Source organism: Pholcus phalangioides, unplaced genomic scaffold (assembly GCF_987345545.1).
Source record: "Pholcus phalangioides strain wild (caught in Gottingen) unplaced genomic scaffold, Ppha-v1.0 ptg000021l_1, whole genome shotgun sequence".
Taxonomy (NCBI): domain Eukaryota; kingdom Metazoa; phylum Arthropoda; class Arachnida; order Araneae; family Pholcidae; genus Pholcus; species Pholcus phalangioides.
Window position 1 is genome coordinate 9,663,141 of NW_028301614.1, and position 22,732 is coordinate 9,685,872.

A 22,732-nucleotide genomic window follows, 5' to 3' on the forward strand; every position below is an offset into this window, starting at 1 on the left:
TCCACATGGGGGGACATGCATTGCATTGAAAATACATGAATCATTGGGAAGGGGTGAAGCTAAGCCCTCTTACAAAGTTTATTGGGGGGGAAGCATACTTAATCCTCAGGTTCCAGCGTCCACGCCCAACGTGGTGTAGGTAAGATTAGCTTTTCAACCGATATACGTACACACACAATCTGCATTGCGATAATTGAATTTATTGCATAGAAATAATTTATAACTCAAAAGAGTGGCAAACTGAACATTTGTGTGAAAATAAGAGGAAAATCGAACATTATTCTTCAGAAACAGAGAGAATGTTCGTGTCCTATGAAACGGGACGCATAGTCCTCACGTTGAAATTCGTAGAGTCGCACACGCATCGAAAATAATCTCGAATATGGCATGGCTTTGAAAAAAGTTACCCTCCCCTGCCGTAAACAGAACCTTTTTATTCTTTATGTCGATTGGTTGTTTAATTTTTTATTAATTTCATCATTTTTATCGCACCAGGCCATTTTCTGTACACGAGACCTACAATTTATTGCCTATTGTGAACGGCAGCCTTTTTTACACTCATAGAGAGGTTAGTGCACTAATCGCTCGGTATGGGACTCCCTGCGGTAGCAATCTTTTTTTGTGGTTTCTGTCGACTTTTATGTTGTACCCACCGCTTCAGTTATTAATTTTGAACCCATCCTGCATTACTAATTCACCACATTTTTTTTTTTTTTTTGCTTTTACAGACATTGAATACTATAACATGAATGTGAACATATTTTCGAAAACGTTGATAAATGGAAATGAATTTTTTGATACCTCATTTGAAATCTTATTTTGTTCAAAAAAAACTAATCGTATTTACTTCAGAACAGTGGTTTTCAACCAGGAGTGCGGGAGAGTCTTTTTTTGGGGGTTGAGATAGAAAAAAAAAGACAAAATATTGACTGATTATTCAGGAAAATCGAAATGATGAAAAAAATATAATTTTTTGATGCTGAAAAAAGCATGAATTTTACAGACATTTAGACACCTTTCGCTTGTAACAATGTACCTTATGAAAATTCATTGCCAATTTTTTTTTCCCCATTTGACGTTAGTACTTGTTTTCCATTACGATTAAGCAAAAACACCATTAATAGTCAAAATATTTCAATAGTTTGCAATAATAAAATTTAATAATTTTTATTATTGTGTTATATATTAGTATGCTGCGCTTAGATTTGATATGTCTTGAGTATATGACTCAGGGAGAAAGTTACAAAATTTAATCAAGTGCAAAACAAACATATATACAGGGTGTCTTGTAAGTCGTAACTCGGCCTGTATCTCATAAATAGCTCATCGTAGAGGAATGGTTTCAATTTAAAAAATTCTCAAAATGTGTTCAAAAATCACCCTTATTCCAGTTTTGAAAGTGAAAATGTAGTATGTCACAAAATAAAAAAAAATATAAATTTTTTAAATGGTCCCTGGAGAAACCCATTTAGAGAATGTTGTTGCGCTGTCTGTCCTGAGGACAAAAAAAAAAAAAAAAAAAAAAAACGAAATAAATTCCATGTTTTTAAATGTAATATTCGCTGAGACATTTCAATTCAAAAATTGGAGAATAGTTGAGAAAGAACAACATAAATGAGGGAAAGGAGCATTGCCCGTTAGTTTATGTTGCTCTTTCCCGACTTTCATCAGATTTTTGAATTTAAATATATATGGCTTAGAAACGTGTTTCTTTTCAGAAGAGGCAGGACAACAACTTTCTCTAACTGCGTTTTTTAGAACAGTGTGTCGGTATAAAAATTTATATTCCTTATTTTATGACACACTGTATTTTCACTCTCAAAAAGTGGAGCAGGGTGATTTTTGAAGACATGTTTAGAATTTTTTAAAATGAAACCATTCCACTACGATGAATGGTTTATGAGAAAAAGGCATAGTTATACGACTTACAGGACACCCTGTATATATGTTTGTTTTGCACTTGATTAAATTTTCTTACGTACGTCACTGTCAAAACTCGTAAATGGTGATTTCTGAGCATTTTTTATATTGGAACCATTTCTGTACGACGAACGCTTGATGAGATAAAGGTGCGAGTTAGGACTTGCAGGACATCCCGCATATTGTTGTACTAGGTACAAACTACTACTACTTAACCGTAACATGCACCTCGCACACATTCCTCTACGGAATTTCTAACGAATCGACACATGCCGGAATGTGCGTTCTGGTTGTATGTGTTGCCCTAACTTATTTTATGTTGTGAAGTTGCGCTTGTTCATGCTGCCTTCTGTCTTAAATTGCAATAGCGATAGATCCTGGACGTGCTCGGTCATTCTGTATTTTGCTCTCTGTCTTCCATTTTCTGAAGTAAAGATGGAAATGCTTGAATTTTCATGTTATGTAAGTACCGCATTGTAGGTGTGCCTGCTTTCTGCGGAGAGACTTTTTCAAACGGGAGACAGATTCACGCATTCGCTCCTCGAAGCTGGAAAACCAAAGAAAACCAGCTTCAACCGACCACCACCGTATTGTCGACGGGGTTCGAACCTGGATCCTCAGGACGAGAGTCCAGCATGATACCCACACGACGGCACAGCGGCTGTTTTGTCAGTAATAAGTAATAATCAGTAATAAATCAATCAGCAATAATAAGTTCATTGAATAATATAATCAATAATTCATTGAAAATTTTCCCAAATTTTGACAAATTTAAAGAGTAATGATGTTTTTTTAGTTTAGTTTATGAATTTATTTTAAGAAAAAGCCCAAATTAAATGTTAACAGTAGCCGGAAAAGGAATTAAATAATTAGTAAGAGAGTTCATAAAAATTAATACACGTAATTCATGTAATTGGTTACAGGAAAAAAGCAACGGATAGAAACCTGATTATTCATGGAAGGTGCGGGAAGGTAAGTGGTATTGCACTGGGGCTGGGGGTTGAAATGAAAAGGTTGAGAACCACACATTCAGAAAAACTACATGCCTGATTTATTGGTTGCAGACTCAAGGAAATGCTTCAGACAAAAACGTGATGTGCGGAGAATTGTTATTTATTTCAGATTTTCAAATCATTATTTTCACATACATTGCGTGATAATTCAAATTACTCACTTGATAAAAGGCTCGTTCCACTAACAGCTTTAACAGTAGCGTATGCGTATCCGCTTCACGAAAATTCAAAGGGAAATCATTCGAGTTTCGTTCTTTATTTTTCATTATAATTTATCGCTTGATGTAATAAGTAGATAATATTACATCCGAATATCGTGCGTTGAATTCAAAGATAACCGAAGAATTAAAACCACTGGACCACTGGTGGGGGGGGGGGGGTAGTTCGTCCATTTTGATGTCATGAATATGAATTGGTAACACATGAAATTTTTGACCATAAAATTGTCATCATTCATTCATACAATGCAATTTGTTTTCGAATTAATTTTATATTGTTTGAGATACCCAATTTACCTTGACATCACGCTAGTAATTTCATACTGAATCGCTATCCCACCCTCGTGCCATGAATGTGAGGGTTGATTTTTCTCAGTGCAGATTGTGTTTTTTTTTCCTGAGGGAGTTAAACACCTGATTGTGTAAGGTTTGAGTTGGCAATATGGTGAATATGAATTTTGGAGGCTTTCAACAGAGGGCAGCACTCAAAGATGAACTTCCAGGGGTTTTTTAAGACGGCTTTCAGGAGAAAGTGCGTGTAGGAAAAGATTTGTTACATAAAATTTAGAAAGACTATTCTGGAAAAAAATTATACGTGAAGATGAATATGCCTGCATCATGTTGGCCAAAAAAATTTGAACGAAATCGATTATTTTTTAAACTTCGAAGAAAAAAAAGATTGAAAGAAATTAATATATTCATTGATTTTCTGAGAGACAATTATGTTTTTTAATGCATTTTCTAAGTATCAAAAATGTGAAAACATATTGGAAAATTCTAAAAAATGAACACTCGGGTCTGAAAGGAATATGGAAAGGGAAGTTGTGTCTATGGTGTATAAGGTAGCGCACTTGCCCGGTATGAAAGAGTAACCGGGTTCGATTCAAGGAAAATAAAATTTCTTTCTGAAGGTTAGAAACGGCATAACAACCAGAAAAATCTATTCCTAAAACGATTTCCGGTTGACAAAACATCATTTCTCTATCTTGTCATTGCAAACTCTAGAAAATACCCATTCATCGAAATGAAGGGGCCCAATATCCAGGAATAAAATGAGTTTAATGGTATCAATAGACAACAGCTTTCACTTGATATGTTTAAAAAAACTATAATAACTTGTGTATTTGAAATAACGGGTATTGAACAGTTCATTTTATTTGATAATTTACCAATCGCTGTAATTTGAGAGAAAGAGGGGTAACATTTAAACATTTAAGTAATATTCTTCAACAAAAAAAGTTTATTTGAAAAAAAAAGGTATTGAGTATTATTGTTTATTTTGTGTATTTACTACCGAGTATTATTGGTTTTTTTTTAATTTCAAGGTTGCCGAGAAAATTGTCACATTTGTGTTACTGTTTAAGACCCATAGAAGGAATATATCCCTTTGGGTCAAATAGTGTTTGTTTTGTAGTTTTCTTTATTGTCTTTCTGTCTTTTACGTTTTTGTGATGTTTTTGCCAAAAAATAAATAAAATAAAATATGATCTCAGTTGACTTTTTTATTTTCCATTGTGAAGCTAGATAGAAACGATTCCAGATCATAACTCTTCTTCCCGAGGCTTGCATATTATGTAATACCGAATGATACAAAAATAACAGCACTTGAGAAAAATTCATATTTATTGATCAACTAAAATTCGGATCGAAACACGCAAAAACATTCATTCAATCAATGTTTATTTATCAATGTTAATTTAACAAAAAAGTGTTTTTACGTAAATATTTCTATTAATGTAGAAGAGCTAGAACTCCATCTGTCAATAAGAAAATTTAAAATTTCACGAGAAATTTCAGATTTTTCATACAATAAACTGGTTTCTTTTGTCCACACAGAGTACTGGCTGGTGTATATCTTTTCAAGAAGGTATACTCATTGTATAAACATGATTTTGATATTTTGCAATACTCATTGTTACAAAATACGAAAATCATGATGATACAAGAATTTAGCAGGGAAATTTTTAAAATATTTTGATAAGTGATAATATACCACCTGTTCCAAATTCTTGGATAGTTTTTTTGCACCACTGTCATTTTCTGCACACGAGGGCTAATTAGACCAGGACCTACAAGTTATTGCCAGATCAGAACGGTAGCTGAGTTTTTAATACTCATCGAGAGGTTGGTGCGCTAACCCCTTGATGGGGGGATATCATGTTGTAGCAATCTTTTCTGCTGTTATGTCACCGTTTCTGTTGTACCCCTGGGTCAGGAAAAATTTCTGACGAGGACGAACCGGGTATCGAACTCTCGACACCTCTAAACATTCTTTGATGCTTTAGGTGAGCATCTTATCGACCTGGGCTACCGCGCCCTCAAACTCTTTACACAGCAGATATACTAATGCAAATATAAAACCACAACAGACAAAATACCCAACGGGGTGGCGAGAAAAAGATAGCAAATATGGATGTCACATATTTCTAAAATACAGCAACCCAATCAAAAATGCAATTATAAAAAACTAGAAACAATATATATACATGATAAAATATTACGTACAATGCCCATAAAGAATACTTATGGCTGTCGTATTCTACGTATGGATAGCTTCTCGATTTACCCGAACATGTTTATCGTATTTCTCTTCAAACGTGTCAGTTCGTGAACTTACAAGCCCCGGGGGGGGGGGGGGCGGTAAGCTATTACATTAATTAACAACCCTATATATTTGAGAAAACAACTCTATCTATCAACCGACTATTGAATCGCTATAACCTGTTTGTGCAAATAAAATCCTATACGTGAAAACATATTACAAATAATCGAACTAGAAAAGAACCTCTTCTTCTCTGTTTTTTCCAGAATTCTGTTTCAACTTTTGGTGAATTTCTGCACGGGGAAGAAAAAATACATTTCATTGAATGAAGTAGAGAGGAAAAAATAACATTTTTCACAAGGGTTAAAAGCATGTTTCTAAAGTCAACGGCTGCAAAGATATCTGCTGTGCAAACAATTTGAGACAGCCTTCCATATTAAAAGCAAACGGTTAATTTATTATTAGTTAATCGAGAAAAATATAAAGTCAATAAAAGACAAAGTGAAATTTTTGTTTCAGAAATGAAAGCACTTTGTGAACGAGCGGCCATATTTTTCTTTTGTTCAGCGGAATGTAGGTCATGGCAACATCATATAAAGTTCATGGGAAATTTTTCTCCTAGGATAAAGTTTCAAATGTTTAGAGAGAGAGAAAGAGAGAGAAAAACGCGTTCGTTATAAGAGAAGACGAGAGAATGCGCCACAAGCTGAGTGCGAAAGCTTAAAAGATAATGGATTTAATGGCCATTTTCTACACCTTTCTCTCACCCCCCAGTTCGTCAGCTGGACATTTTATTTACTTGTAACAGCTCGGCAGCGAGGAAAGGAAAAAGAAAAGGCAATATAAAGGCCGTAGAGATGAAATAATTCCGAGAAAAGTGAATTTCCGTCACGTGAGTATGCATATTAAGCTGAGGATATTAAAAAAATATAAAAGTGTGCGTTTCATGATGTCACTATGGATGTGTATCATGAGCACAGGTGCGAAGCTCTGGCAAGTAAATTGAATGTAACGACCCATATACACAGCACCATTAATTGGCTGTAATGGATTAGAAGCTGCAGCAAATGTTATTAATGCGCCCGAACTGAAATAAAAATAAAATAAGACGTTTAGGAAATTTTTTCAGTGGCATTATTTCACATTGGCTATCACTTGAACTGTTTTAAACATTGCTCGAAGATGATCCCGAAAAGCTTCGCACAACATTTGAGGAATTATACAGGGTTCATAGCTAACAGCACAGACATTTTAAAAGACGAACCGTTGATCTGAACCCTACAATGCATGATTTTATTTTGAGCTGATAATTTTTTCCATAGTTAATAAAGCTTATGGAAAGTCGAACAAAAATATTTCAAAAAAATCTTTATCGACTTGTACTGCTTATACAGGGTCTTAAAGAGGCTCTAAGAAGGACGTAAAATTGCATATAAAATAAATGTATTGAAGTAACTGTATAACTTTCAAATATACAGGGTGATTCAAAACTCAACGTACAAACTTTTAGGTGGAGGTAGAAAACACAAAAACAAAACAGAATCACATAAAATTGTATGACCAGAAACCCCAACCTGATCAGCTGGAGGATAAGCGACGAAGCAGAAATGACAAGCCAATAAGGGGTGGAAAAACTCTTTATTTAGCGATACTTTGCACGAGAAAAGTACGTGTACACGTTAAGTTGCACACCAAGTGTTCAGAGTTCTTACCAACCACAGTAATGCAAACGTGGATGATTAATAAAATTGACTCCCTCTGAACGCAGATTCAAGTTTGCGGACCTCCTAACGTAAGAGCCTCCAAGCTCTACCTGGTCTGTCACTAAGTCACACACATCAGTAGGCCATTCGTCAGGATGGGTAATATTAGACTAATGTGCTGTCTAATGCGATGACAGATGCGAAGATGAATTTAGGAAAGTGAGAAAATTCAACTGCATTTGCGAGGAATCGAACCCACGTCCTCATACCTGCCGGATGAGCGCCTTTCTCAATCTTTCCTGAGAGCTCGTGTGAGCTTCTCCGCAAGGTCACTTAAATTTTCTCTTTTCCTAAGTTCATCTTCATCAGCCAGCTGTTGAAAACCTTCATACGGATAGCGAAGAGTGACATCATGCTTGGATAAGTCGTCATCTGCTGGCAGTGTCAGCAACCATCTTTGGCCTGAGTTATGCCCGACTGTCCATGAACGGTTCTGTTCAACGCACGCCAGCTCTAAGTAAAAATTGCGAATCGTTGCCTTTGTATGTAGTCTGGTGCACCCGACTGGCAAGTGGGAGGACGTGGGCTCGATTCGTTGCAAGGGCATCGAATTTTCGCTCTTTCCTAAATTCATCTTCGCATCAGCCAGCTGTTGAACTCCTTCGTATCCTATTATATTCCAATAGTTCCTTAAATATTTATACATTTACAGAAAAAACAAACAATAAATAATTTTCTTCCAATATTCGTTTTACAGATTATTTCAAATATTTATATTTCACTTAGGAAATAGATATTATTTTTTTCATCAGACTTTTAAACCCTTTATGGCACCATTTGTCAACCTATGGTCCGCGACGATGACATAAGTGGTCCACCTGCAGACTTGATGAAATTATTCACCCGTCGTAACTGGTATTCGTAATATCCGTATGGGTTGTAATAAAAAATTATACCTTCATACTTAGATTCAACATACATCATCGAGAATGCCGAAAATTTCGACCTTAAATACGGGATACCACACTGAATTTTGCCGAAAATTGCAATTTATTGCTTTAAATGCAGTTGCTTGCAAATTTTTTCGCCTAAAATTTTTGGAAGGTGTGGAAATAAAGGGCTGTTAAAAACCACAGTTAACAAAAAAAAAAAACACAGTATTTCATGAAAAAGATATTGAAATGTTCTGATGACCATATTTCATTGAGAAAAATACGGTAAATTGGGACCTTTAAATAATATTCCGTAAAACAAGGAACATTGCTAATTGCCACAAAAAACATTTGCCGAAAGTAGGCACAATCACCGATCGTAATTGAAGCTGCTGCAAAATCGTGGAAAAAAAAAACCATTAGACATAAAAAATATGTGAGATATATTTATAATTTTTGCCTTAATTATCACAAACAAACAGCGTTTATATTATTTAAACCCCGTGTGTGTGTATGGGTATTACGACTTCGGTAATTAATACAAATTCAAACAAGTATCGTTGAAGAAACGGGACAAAGTTATAAAAAAATTGGAAAAACGAAAAGTAGAGGTAGTGTCCCGTAATACGGGACACAAATGGTCCGTCAAATTGTTTCAGAGATTTTGCTGGTCTCTGTTTTCAGATGGGTGGAGAAACACTACTCTGTGGTCTCGTGTATATTTTAATCTACATGGTAAAAATCCATTATACATTTTTATTTTTGGTATTTTACAAATTATATATTAGGGTGGAACGAAAAAAAAAATTTTGAAATTGCCATTGTAATAGAATTTAAAATATGCCTTTATGTGAAGAAATGCCCCATTCCTAATTTTTTTTCCCAAATTCAAACTTCTTGAGGTTCCTCATCGCCCCTGAAGTTTTACGTGCGTGTGGAATTCTGTTAAATGGCACCGCGCGGAGGAGGCTTTCCTATTCCCCTGCACAGGTGATTCGTTCAGTGAACTAGACGTTTCCCCCCTTGTTTTCAGTATTCATTTACAATCTTATCCCTTAACTGAGAGGGTGTATAGCAGTCAAAATGACGACCAGAAGCTTTTATTGTTGTGACATTTTAGGAAATCCTAAAGAGTTGGATTCTCGGATCTCGCCCACCTATGGCGATGTTATGCTTGGTTATTGGCTGATTCAACGCAATATGAAGGCACAACAATCAAGAAAAGATCCAGCTATTGCAGACATTCTTGAAATTGTCGTGCCAAAGATAGAAAATATTGGAAAACTGCTTCAATTCCTACGGTTTCTCACCAACGGATATGCAAAAGTTTCAAAGACTTTTACTGTAAATACAAGAATCTTCAGAAAAATATGAAAGCAAGGAAAGATTCTCATACTTTCAAGTTGAACTTGAAATCTTTTCAGTGCGAAGCACGGAAATTGTTCGACATTGCAGCATGCAAATGTGATTTTGAAGAATGTGACAAGTTGAGGAAGGTCCCAAATTTTGAGCGATATTTCTTGCAAGATCAAAGAAGTACACGCAAGTTGGCCATTGGTCGAGTAGATGTCCTAACAACGAAGAAATTGAAAAGCAGTGAACAAAGGAAAATGAAAACGGTATCCCGTTTGACGTCATCTCAAGAAGAAACGGCGAAAACTAGTTCATCAACTACTGAAAACTCATCAATATCCAACGATTCAAAACAAACCACAGTTTGCCGTTGAAGTTAGCATTTCCATCTACCAGTACCTGAAGCTGGTCCATCAATCAGTGCCGAAGCAAGTACTTCATTTGCTTTTGAAGTTCTACCATCATCCTCTCAGATGAGAACTAAATTACAAAATGTTGCTCTTGCTTGTGATAGAACTGGTGTGTATGATCGATCAGCCGCAATTGTTGCGAATGCTGTAATGGAAGATGTTGGGTTATTGACGAAAGAGAAGCCAAATATGACAATAGACCGGATGAAAATAAGGCGTGAAGAAAGAAATCACAGAGAGTTCTTTTGCAAAGATAAAATTCCTAGAGCAAAATGTGCGAGGAGTATATTTTGATGGTCGAAAAGACAAAACCTTAGCTAATGTCAAAGAAGGTGAAACTTTCCATAGAAGAACCATATCTAAAGAACATATAACTATATTGCAGGAACCGGGTCAATTTATCTCGGCCACACAACTCCTAGAAGCAGTAGAGCAAGGGATATAAAGTCATCAATTCTAGACTTTTTGAGGCAAGATTTTGATACATAAGAATTGATGGCGATCGGATGCGACGGAGCTGTTACTAATACTGATTATAAAAATGGTGTTATCAGATTAATAGAGAAAGAAATAGGCCATCCCTTGCAATGGCTTATTTGTCTTTTTCACTTCAATGAGTTACCTTTAAGGCATCTTGTGAAGCATCTAGATGGATGTTCCATTACTCCACACGGGCTTCAAGGTGATATCGCAAAAAGTTTGTAAAATTGTGAAAGATTACCTATTATGAAATTTAAACCAACCTCTAATGACCTTCCGATAATGGACAGTGACAACAGTGATTTAAGTGCAGATCAGAGATATCTTGTGGAAATAGTACAGGCAAAGAACTGGGAATCAAGAGAATTCTGAAAATTAGAAAAGGATTATCAGAAGCAGAAATCCGTATATTCCATGTTCCGAAAGTAAACTTTTCTGCTAAGCACTATTCGGAACTAATTGCATGTGATCAAGTGCGAGTGACTGAACTGCCTATCATAAAAAAATCAGGAACTGGACCCACAAAAATGATCTGAACCTGCTTTTCCATCTATACCGAATTTTCTGTGTCACACACAAGCAGTTGCACGGTGCGTACGACTCGTAACTGGAACATCTCTTGCAGTATCAACAACCGTGAAGGCTTCATTCAAGCCAGAATGAAATCAAGGAGCACTCTTCCATCGTTTGAAAAAAATATGACTATTTCGTAAAAAAGTGAAATGTAATAACAGTGTGATAACAGAGGAAGCAATAGAGGCATTCTCCTGACACCTATAACGTCAAACTATGTTCTTTTTTGTTTTTATAATTTGGAACATGGTTATAGTTTGGAACGTGGTCCCCACCCCAGGGGGTGGGACAATAAAGGGTTTATATAAATAATGTTTATAATGTATATAAATATATATATAATGTTTAAAAAGATTTTTATAATGTGCACTTAGAAAAGTCTTTTTGTTCGATCTTTAGGGTCCGTGAGGAACCTCAAGATAATAAAGTATTTTCCGAGATTTTGGTATAACGTCTTAAAACCTTGAAAGGCATTTTTTGAATACTAAGGCAACATCAATTTCCAAAAAAAGTGAAAAAACACCCTTTTTCGTTCCACCCTATTATATATATCTTTTGGTGTCATTTCAGTACAAAATACGGCTACCTAAATACAATCCTTTATTTTTTATCTAAATAGAGTTGACTCCATGTTGGTGCCATATTTTGAGAGTTGCTGAAAACTCGTATGTTCAACGATTTATGAAATCGGGAGTATTGGTAATAAAATTCAAGATAAAAACTATTCAACTTTGCTATGTAAGTTTAGGGTGCCCTGATCATGCAACGGCGAAACCGGGACATAATGCTAATTTCTTGATAAAAACCGGAACATCTTGAAAAATATTTCTCAGAGAGAAATTCAATGATTGCAATGGGAAAAATTGCCTATTGGTGGTAAAAAAAGCCTGATAAAACAATCCAATTTATTTAATCTTTGATTGTGCAAATTGAAAACCTGGTAAAAATAAGCGTCCAGAAAGCATGTGTACTTTTTAGCAAAAAACCGAGACTGTCCCGATTTTCCGGGACATCTGGCTACCCTATAGCAAGTTGAATATTTTGAATACATAATAGTTGAATAAATCAGTGAATAACATTGAAACCACAAGGCAAACTCTATATTTACCCTAAATTTTCCATTTTAGCTAATTAAAAAATACATTCTAATTAATTAAATTGATGTGGTGATGTATTGTTTGAATTAAAAATATCCTCACAGAACTACAAGTAATTTACATCCGTTTTTGTATGATTTTTTCATTACGTTTTTATTGGAGTGAATGGATGGTTGATGTTTTTCTATGAAAATTTTGTTCTACTTGTGCCATCTATTGAGAAACATTTGAAGTAGATACGTTTTCAATTTTAATTGCGAGTTTTCGTGATCAGTGTCAAAAAATAGTACAATATTTATATTTTTTGATTAAAAATTTATAAAATTTTCTAAGTGATGCAAAAAATTTTCAATTAATTTATCGATAAATAAATTTTTGTTCGAATATTTTGTGTTTGACAAATTCATAAAATAATGGTCAACATTGATGTTGCTTCTTCAAAAAACGGTACGAAAAAGGTAGTAAGAATCTGTTCATTTTGTACTGTAGGTAGATAGATAGATGGTTGGATGGAACCGCTCACAACCCCGGACTGATGCAAAGTACATTACTTGCGTTACTTCAAAAGAGGCAGAGTTTCGGCGGAAAAGTAAGCAAAGATTTATAGTAGTGGCTCCCCGTGCTCGAAAGTTTCGAATTACTCGCGTCGTTCTCCCCATGAAGACAGCCATCAACTCGATGCAACATACAAGCCATTTGACAAAAATGGGTGACTGAATCCAATGACTAGGGAGAAAAATTGCACGTGCGCCCAGTGGCACATAACGGCCGGAGACCACACCCTGGGATTTCGAAAGAAGTGTGGAAAAGACTTGTGGGCAAGAAAGAAGAAAAATATGCTGGCATTTTGAAGTGGGAGAGATTTGAGAATGGTCTAAATACACAATGTATACAAATTACATATATACAGCGCCTCGACTGTGACGGGAAACGAAGAAACAAAGCCTCCGTCCACAGTGCTGAGCAATTTTGCTTGCCTTTCCTTATACAGAATATGCAATATATACACACACAGAATACACACAGTGGCTGCACTGCGACGGGAATAATCAAACAGGGCCTCCGTTGACAGTGCTGGGCATTCACATTTGAATTACATGCATACATTATTTACTTTACAAAAATTTCCCTTTTTTATACTATTGGGAATGCACATAAACATTGCTATGAAGGTAGTATTGGGTACAAATATCACCATGAGCTCATACAAATATTCAAGGATACAAAATTATTATCATACTATAAAAGTGCGGCGGGAACAATCAATTACAGCCCCCGTTCACAGTGCTGGGTGACAACGATCACATTTGAATTACCCACACATATTTACATAATATATTTATATAATATACGCTAATTACATAATATAAATTTCCCTTTTTATAATAATTGTTGATACACATAAACATTACCATGTACGTCACATATATTCTAAACAAATGCCATCATGAGCTCATACAAATATTCAAGGTTACTAAACCACCATCATACTATGAAATTGCATATACAAAAACATTCATAAATTTCACAAGGTGTATTACTTAAATATTATGCTTTAGGAGCCTAAGTGCGCCCCTCTATATAGAATCTGCATCTGTTTCAGATTCTACTTCCGAATCACTAATGGATTGTTCACTGCTTTCAGTTATTATCAAAATAGTTTCTTTATTATTTATCAGATAGCCCAAGACTTGTTGTAGTTTCCTCGTTGCAGATCTTTGTAAAATAATTTTCCGTTTCCACAAGATCTCTCGTCCGTTCGGCGTCGCCTCTAAATGGTATCCCTTTGTGTACTCACACTGTGTCACATAGTGTATCACGCTTCCGGATGGCCGCATCTACACGTGCTGGTCTGGCTGATTTCGAACCTTTGCATGTATTCACCAAATGGACCGTGTTCTGTGAGGAACATTACTATTTCTCTCGGCATGACTTCTTTCATTTTACCCAATTTTGGTATTACGTCAAAGAATTTTCTTCCAGTTGTGCATATTTGTCAATGGTGTTGCCACTTCACTGATACTTCTTGCGAGAGCAGATTTTTAATGTAGGATGCCGGTAATTTTTCATTAGGGGGGTTTTCATGTTAATGTTTTGTAGCCTCTTTTGCGAATTTATCCGCCATTACATTCCCCTCAATGCCTACATGAGCTTTCACCCATCGTATTGTAATCTTCCTGTTGTCCATTAGTATTTTTCTAATGGCATACACTAGGCTATGAGGGGATTCTATGTCTCGTATTGCCTGTATGCATGACATGCTGTCTGTCTTTATAGTTGATTTTTCTGCAAAATTTTTTGCTCAATTGACCGCCATCCAGATTGTTTTCTTTTTAATATTTTCAGGCCAGTTTTTCGTGAGTAAATCATTTATGACGAGGTTCCACAGCATCGGCCCACTACAGGAACCTTGAGGGCACCCTTTCGTTTGAACTATAGTGACCTCACCTTCATCCTTAAAAAAGGATATCTGTCTTATTTTGTACTGTACAAAATTTCACCAAAATAGTAGTGTTTCGTACATAAATATATTCATCATTATAATAACTTTGTATTTCTTATCCATCATATAGCTAATTTTCACAATATTTTTAACATTATTCAACTTCATCATCACACAATATGATCATCATTTTTCTTATTTTGTACAACTCACGTTAATATTATATCTGGTAAGTCCATGGTTCTACCATATTTTCTAGTCCGAAAAGGACGCGAGATTTAAAGTTTTTCTATTGAACTTATTTCCTTTTTCTTACTAATGTTTTCGAACCGGCATGGATATTATGGAGAGGCTATCAGCTGAGCCTACACTCAGCGAGGACCCTCGTTCTGCCATTCAAGGTAAGAAAAATCTGTTGATTAGTTTTTTTAAATAACACTCGAAAGGGCTGATTCTTCCACAACATGAAAACTACAGTTTGCAGTAAGGAATTTAAGTCTTATCTTCTAAAACTCATTTCTAATTCAATTTAACACTGAAGTAAATCATAGCGGAGTATTCCTAGGATTGAGACTTATATTTTTCTATAAACTAAAAAGGTTTTTTACGAGTGATAACGACTAAGTAAATGACACTATAGAGTGTAAATATAAAAATAAGACTTAAATGCGCACGAAACTTTTGCAGGTTCAGTGAGAGCTAAGCTTGCTACTTTAAGAGATGAATGAATATTTCTGCACACTTGTTCGAATGAGCACACAGAGACATTTTGTGAATATATACACGTCCTTTTCAAAAAATTTAGAACACCCCAGAAATTTACGAGAGCATAAATTAAATGTTCAAGATGGAAAGCCCAAATTAAGTGTACGGCTGTGATGTATTTTATTATGTGAGAGGTTCTTCTTGAGCATATCGGTGGCGAAAAATTTGCTTAAAGTAGATTGAATGTTTCTCAAAGTGTTAAACTACTTTTTACTCTTTGTTACAAAAAAAGTAGAACATCTGACTTGAAACGAATTATCACATGAATATTTTCATGCAAATTTACATCAACTTGATTGAACTGGTGTTTTATGTTTTCCCTGGTTATTTATATAAACCCAGAATAGTTCAATGTTTGCATTACGAGTGGAAAAACGGGACATTTCTACAAACGCAAAATTACACGTATATTTGCTAGGACAATATAAGAAAATGTGTGCTGATATCGTACGAATACATTGTACTGTGGCCATCTTTGGCCTTGACCATGGATTCTACGCATCAAGACATTGAATTGATAAGTCTCTACCACAGATCTGGATCGGTCCTCAACCATGAATCCCATCGTCATTATTATAGAGTCGATAGCAGCTGGTTTGCAATCGATTATCTTTATTTATTTTTAGCATGACTCCACAATCTCCTGGTAGGATCAGCATCAAGTACAATCATCAGATGTCCCGAAACCACCAAAGTACCAATGTTGTTGATGGTGATGTCCCGATTCGTCCTTTCCCGTTTCATCCTTAGGTCAAAATACAAAATAGTGCCGTTTCATCCGAGGTGATAACGTGATTTTACTCGCTCTTATATATATCCCTTCTTTGTTAACAAATTACACCTTCATGGGGGGGGGGGAGGTATAACATGTCGAGTACCCGATGTAAAAAAATAGTACCAGAGTGATTGCATTACATTATTACATACAAGTACACAGTGGCTTCATAAGCGAGATACATAGGTGAATCTTGCATAACTCGGAAATAAGGTATTTAATTTCGAAAGTATGAATAACTTAGACTTTATCATAACCAAGACGGGACATTCCTGTATAATATACTATGTGTTTTACTCCTGAATTCAAATATCCTGTAAAAGGTTGAGAAACGGGGTTTTTCCAAACGAGGTATTACCAGGAGCTCTATCTATGAGTACGGGGTGTTTATCTAGATTGACAGTAATTCCCTATCGACATGAGGAAGGGGAGGGGAAGCAAAAGATCGGATGAAACAAGACTATTTTGACCTAAGGATGAATCGGGAAAGGACGAAACGGTACCTAGCCGTTTTTGATGGACATTGATGAATTCTTCATCCAATCTGAGTTTTCCATCTTCAAACGGGGTCTCCAGCTTCTGGAATAAAAAAATAGAGACCAATAAATCAGAAACCTTCTCTGGATGGAAAGGGGGGGGGGTACATTAGGTCCTGTACCTTTTGGTTCCAGAAGTTTAAGACTTGTATGAAAATGAAAATTTCATTAGCCATCAAGATTTTAACTATGTCTAAGAAACTATATCGATGCTGCAGCAATTCACATCAACTTACACAATCAATTGATTGTGTAAGTTGATTTTATTCATTTTCAATCATTTATTCTTGATTTATATTAATGACTTCTGTCTGCTGAATCTAAATGGACAACTTGTATCATTAGCTGATGATACAGCTCTTTACGTGGAAGATGACAACTTTGAGAACCTTATAGAAAAACAGAAAGCGACCTCAGATATATTAATCAGTGGATAATAAACGAACTCGGATTAAATGTACACAAAACCCAGTATCAATGCATTAAAACAAGAAACATAAACTCTAATTTCGAAATCTCCATTAAAATACACACTTGCCACCAACAAACATAACGGAACTGCAATCGTCATGAAATAGAAAGAGTGCACCAATATGAATACTTAGGACTTACTACACAGGATGATTTAAAATGGAACTTGCAATGTGATAAATTAACTAATAAAATCCAATTTTATATAGTTGTACTTTATAAATTAAAATATTTAATAGATGGAGATTTTTTAAAGGACATTTTTTATGCATGGATTATTCAATTATAACCTATAGATTATGTGCCTGGGGTGGAGCTTACCTAACCAATACTACGAAATTAAATAACACATACAACAAAGCAAGAGCACTAATAATACAGACGTGTAATACATACGATAACAATATCAATTGCCATACATTGGACATTAGACAGCTATACATTTACAGACTTATAAAATTCACCAATTTCTGATCTCACAATTTTTAGAGTGCATAAATTTTTGAAATATTTTCATATCTTATTACATAAGTTTTATTAACATAATGTACGGTACTTGGAAAAAATGGCGGCAAAATATAATATATATAATTCATAGGGTTGCTTGGAAGGACGTTATGTCCCTTGGGGCCCAATATGACTATTTATTGTGTTCATGTGTTGTTCTTTCTATGGGGTTTTTGTTCTGTCTTTTATATGTAGTTCAAAAGACTATAGACTATAGACAAGTTCATCAAGACATTCAAAAATTGAATGTCTTGATGCACAAAATCCATTTTCAAAGCCATAGATCCCCTACAGTATAATGCATCCGTACGATATCAGCAAGCGTTTCCTCATACTCTCTAATACATATGTAATTTTGCGTTTGCAGAAATGCCCCGTTTTTCTGCCAGTATTGCGAAGATTGAACGAATCTGGGTTTACATACATAACGAGGATAGACATAAAACACAAATTTCATGAAGTTGATGCTAATATGCATGAAAATATATATATTATTATCCGTTTTAAGTCAGGTGTCCTAATTTGTTGAAACAAAGGGAAAAAGGTAATATTTGGCACTTTGAGAACCATCCAGTTTACTTTATGCAAATTTTTTTATAACGATATGCTCAAGAAGAACCTTCAGAAGATGAAAATACAAATTACAACCGTACCCTTACTTGGGCTTTCTCGCTGAATATTTCAGGAATTGTTGTTATTGTAAATTTCTGAGATGTTATAATTTCATGTATATGTACATGACTTCATAGGAGCTCACATTAGTTTTGATACTTAGTTCTATTGGTTAATATAGTGTACGTCTTGAATGGCTTCAAACTGCCTCTTTAACCCTTCAGGTGGCACAGCAGAAGTCCCTAAACCCCCTTCACACAATGCACCATATATATATTTTTTAATACAGTACACTTTCTTGCGATTTCGACCAGGTGCAAACTAAGGGGTATATTAGGAAAAGCATGAGCTTGAGAAAACGAAAATAAAAGGCTTTTAAGGAGGTGAGATAGTTCGTCACTTAAGGGGTTAAAAATCTTGCTGCTAAAACTCTCAAAATAATTTCAAAATCACAATCTAATTAATCTATTTGCAAAATGTGGAAGATTAGCTTGTTTGTCCTATTGGCTCTTCTTCTCTTCTCTCAGCCTTGGATTAAACCTTTTACAGGCTGAATTCAGATTTTAATTGATTTTTATAAGTTTTTCTTTTTATTTCCCTTTCTGATCTGAATTGGAGCAATGGTTCTCAAACTTTTGTCATCCACGGCTCTCTTGCCTAATTAATGATTCATCTGCGGCTTCCCAGGATAGTTTGGTAAATAATTTTCCACACACACACACACAATCATAAAAAAACCACCTCAAATCATAAAAAATCAGGCACACAAATCAATATCTCCAGCTAGTCGCGACGCCCCCTAGGAGCCGTGATGTACATTTCGAGAAACTCTGGTTTAAGATATCAACAAAAATTTCATGATTTTTTCCCTTCAAGTTTTTGGAAATGTTCATAGAAACAAAATTAAAGCCAAAAAAAAATTAAATTTTATGATTTTCACTGTATTAGGCGATTTAAAAAACTTAAGTTTAATTTACGACGTAAGTGCACAAATGAGTGATTTTTTTTTGTTTTGTAAATCATGTTTAGAATCTCTTAAACCCTCATGAAAAAAAATCAATTGCTTCCATGAATGATTTTTTTTTTTGTAAATAACAAAACCGATGTTTGCAATTGGAGGCATGGACAGTTAAAGGGTTAAAATGATTAAATTGCTCTTTGAAAATATGATTCTTCATGACGAAGCGCTTGTGATCCTGATTCTTTTGGTCGGTATTTCCTATCCTCTCCTATTTTCTGCATAGTTGCCATACTACTTTATTATTAATCAATAATACATTTTTTAAATCTTCTGCGTAAACCTGTTGAAATCAGTTTGAAAGTCAATATGCAATATACATGTGGAATTTTCAGTTGGAGCTTTGTCTTTTGTTCAGTAGATAGCGCTTGCGGCTCACATGGAGATAAATGAGATTCAGATATGGGAGGATGGCAACAGGTTGTTGTAGGGGAAGATGGTAGGAAAAGCCAGGTTTTCTCATGTCTGTCACTGTATAGTCTTGTATTTATATGTTTGTGCAGGCCCGTAGCCATAAATTCAGTTCGGAGGGGGACCACTTGCATCTCGTGGAGGGGAGGGGACCAAAGTGGTTGAGAAATACGTTATGCCATCTTTTCCCCCTTATTTCAGTTATTTTCTCACATTTCGGGGGGGGGTGCCCCCCGTCCTCCCCCCCCCCCTTGCTATGGCTTTGTGTTTGTGCGCCTAATAAATATTTAGAAATCTGATGTTGCGTTTTTCTCTGTGAAGAGCCAACATATATAATTCCACTGAATTTATTATTCGAATCGTCCTATAAGCCAGATCAGCCCTAGGGCAGTCGTCTGTGCAAAGATGTCGCATATTGAGACATCAAGCGGGAATTACAATAATGTGCTATTTCTCTCTCATCGCATACTTGTTTTTCTATGTACGGTTAATGCAGCAGTGATGGGGGTAGTGGATAGATACGATAAGCTCCCAATTCGGCAAGATTCCGTGTTCCTTTTTACTTGCTTCAGGATCGAATGCAGGAGATGAGAGTCATAAATATAACGGCAAGCAAATAACAATCACAATAATGATATATCATTCATATATTCGAATTTTGCTACCCTCCCCATAGATCCGCGTCTGGGCCGCAAGTATCGGAACACTCTCCCTACAGTCTGAAACAGCAACCCTATGGGATTTAAAATTTTGCCCTCCTTCCTCCTCAGATAAATAAATAAATAAATTAAATAAATAAATAAACAAAATTTGCACTGGACGTTGAGATGAATGCCACTAGGAAAACTGATTGCTCTCACGGCCCAAGACTCTAGGGTATTTGAAAAGGACCTTCGGACACAAGACAGTCACTTCAAACTACGTAGTACTCTTGTACGTACATATATTTAATTATCAGGGACGCTCGTCACCTTTTCATCTGATCATCCCGCTAATTATTTGACAGCAAAATATCACTCCAAGGATCTCAAATTGGTCATACCACGAATAAAACGTTATCTTTTAATATCCAGGCATAGCAACTAAAAAGATACAAATAAAACAGAGGGAAAAAAAACCATTTTAATTCCATGTAACAATGTGAATGTGAATTTATTTTTATCTTTCATATACAGTACGTATAGCCACAAATATTTGGATTGGGGAGGAAGAGGTAAAGAAAGATAAGTGGACATTATAGATTTTTCCAAGGCTAAGAATTAAATAATCCTAAAACATTGTGCAACACGCACTTTTATCATACGCAAGTGTGTGTATGTGCTTTATAGATGTGTGTAAATTGTATATAAAATCTTTTTCTCTTTTGGGAATTTTGTAGCGAGTGGTGATCACGTCAAATCATCCAAAGAAAAAAGGTACACATAATTAATTTAAGCATCAACAGAACGGAACTGAATCTTTGTTTGCACTCATTCGTCGGAAACCGAGAGAGAGAGACAGAAATGATTGATGCAGGAAAAACCATGTGGTGCCACTGCGGTTAGGCCATTAGCTATTGACGTGAAAATTACAGTAAAATGATTTGCTAATTATAATCGAAAAATTCTCAAGGATGAACGCTATTTCCACGTCGCTACTGTATATGTGACAGTGAAAGAAGTTATGTAAGACTTACCAAATTCCTGGAATATTATGCTTCGAAATTAGGTATTTTGATATTATGAAAATAGATAGTACAGATGTGAATAGAAAAACCAAAGAATATGTTTTTTTTTACTGGGTCCTTGTTTCGACCGAATAAAATAAAAAATGTTTTTAATTAAACATGAAAGAAACAGTGACGAGATTGAATTTATGCGTAAATTTCTGCAACTAATTACCTGAACTTTAAAAAAAGAACAAATGCCTAAATGTATTTTTAAAAAAGGCTGTTAATTAAAGCTCTTGACAGCCATCACAAATTAGTAGAGAAATTAAATTAAAATTTTCCAAAGAATGCTGTTTGCAATCGTAAAAAAAAGCAATATATATTAAGTGGGATTTCGTTTTTGGTGTAGTATTTGTTCGGAATGCTTGCAGAAAATTTTGATAAATATAGTTGCGTTTGCAAAAGTCATCACTGAGTATTTCAATGAAATAAATTTATTTGTATGTGAAAAAGAAAGTTAGTTCCAAAAAACCACTAGACTTGACTTTCATATCACAAATTCAGTGTGATAGGTATCCAAAATAAATACAGTTTATCCAATTATACATGTATCAGAAACGTTGTAACGTCAAATACATACATGGTGGATACAATCGACCACCAAATAAATACACAAGTGATTCCTTGCCTTGCGGAAAAACTAATATGAAAAAGTCTTTTCACAGTTTTTGATTTGACCAACAATCATGGAATTATAACGCATTGAAAACTAATGACGTCACTTTCGAATCCTGCCAAATCCACCGAACGTGCACCAAACGTGTAACTTGTTTTTTTTTTAAGCCGATAGCAAAAGTGATACATCCCTTTTTACTTTCATACCCTGAAAGTAATCAAAAAATTTGACTTGAATGACGAAAAGAAAATTACCACACTTCCGCAAAAAAAGGGTTGACTTTGGGAAAACAATTTTTCTAATAGATCTCGTTTAGCTAACGCTTTATAAATCTGGTGATAAATTTGTCAATATAAGTGGGACGAAGGTAACACGTAATAACAAGGTTAACACCACTCTATACGAGGAAAAAAGCGCTAGTCCTGAATGGAAATAACTGTGAACTTAGCTTCTAACGGGGTTGAATATTTCACTTCATTTTGAATTAGCGGAAATCCGCTGCATGGGGAATTTTTTTTTTCGTTGGGTGTTTGGCACGTAACTGACCGTTAGAAATTTGACGCGTCCCAATATTTCAAAATCAACTCCCTCTATATTCATCCGATCCCAAAGTGGAAACAGTTTTCGAT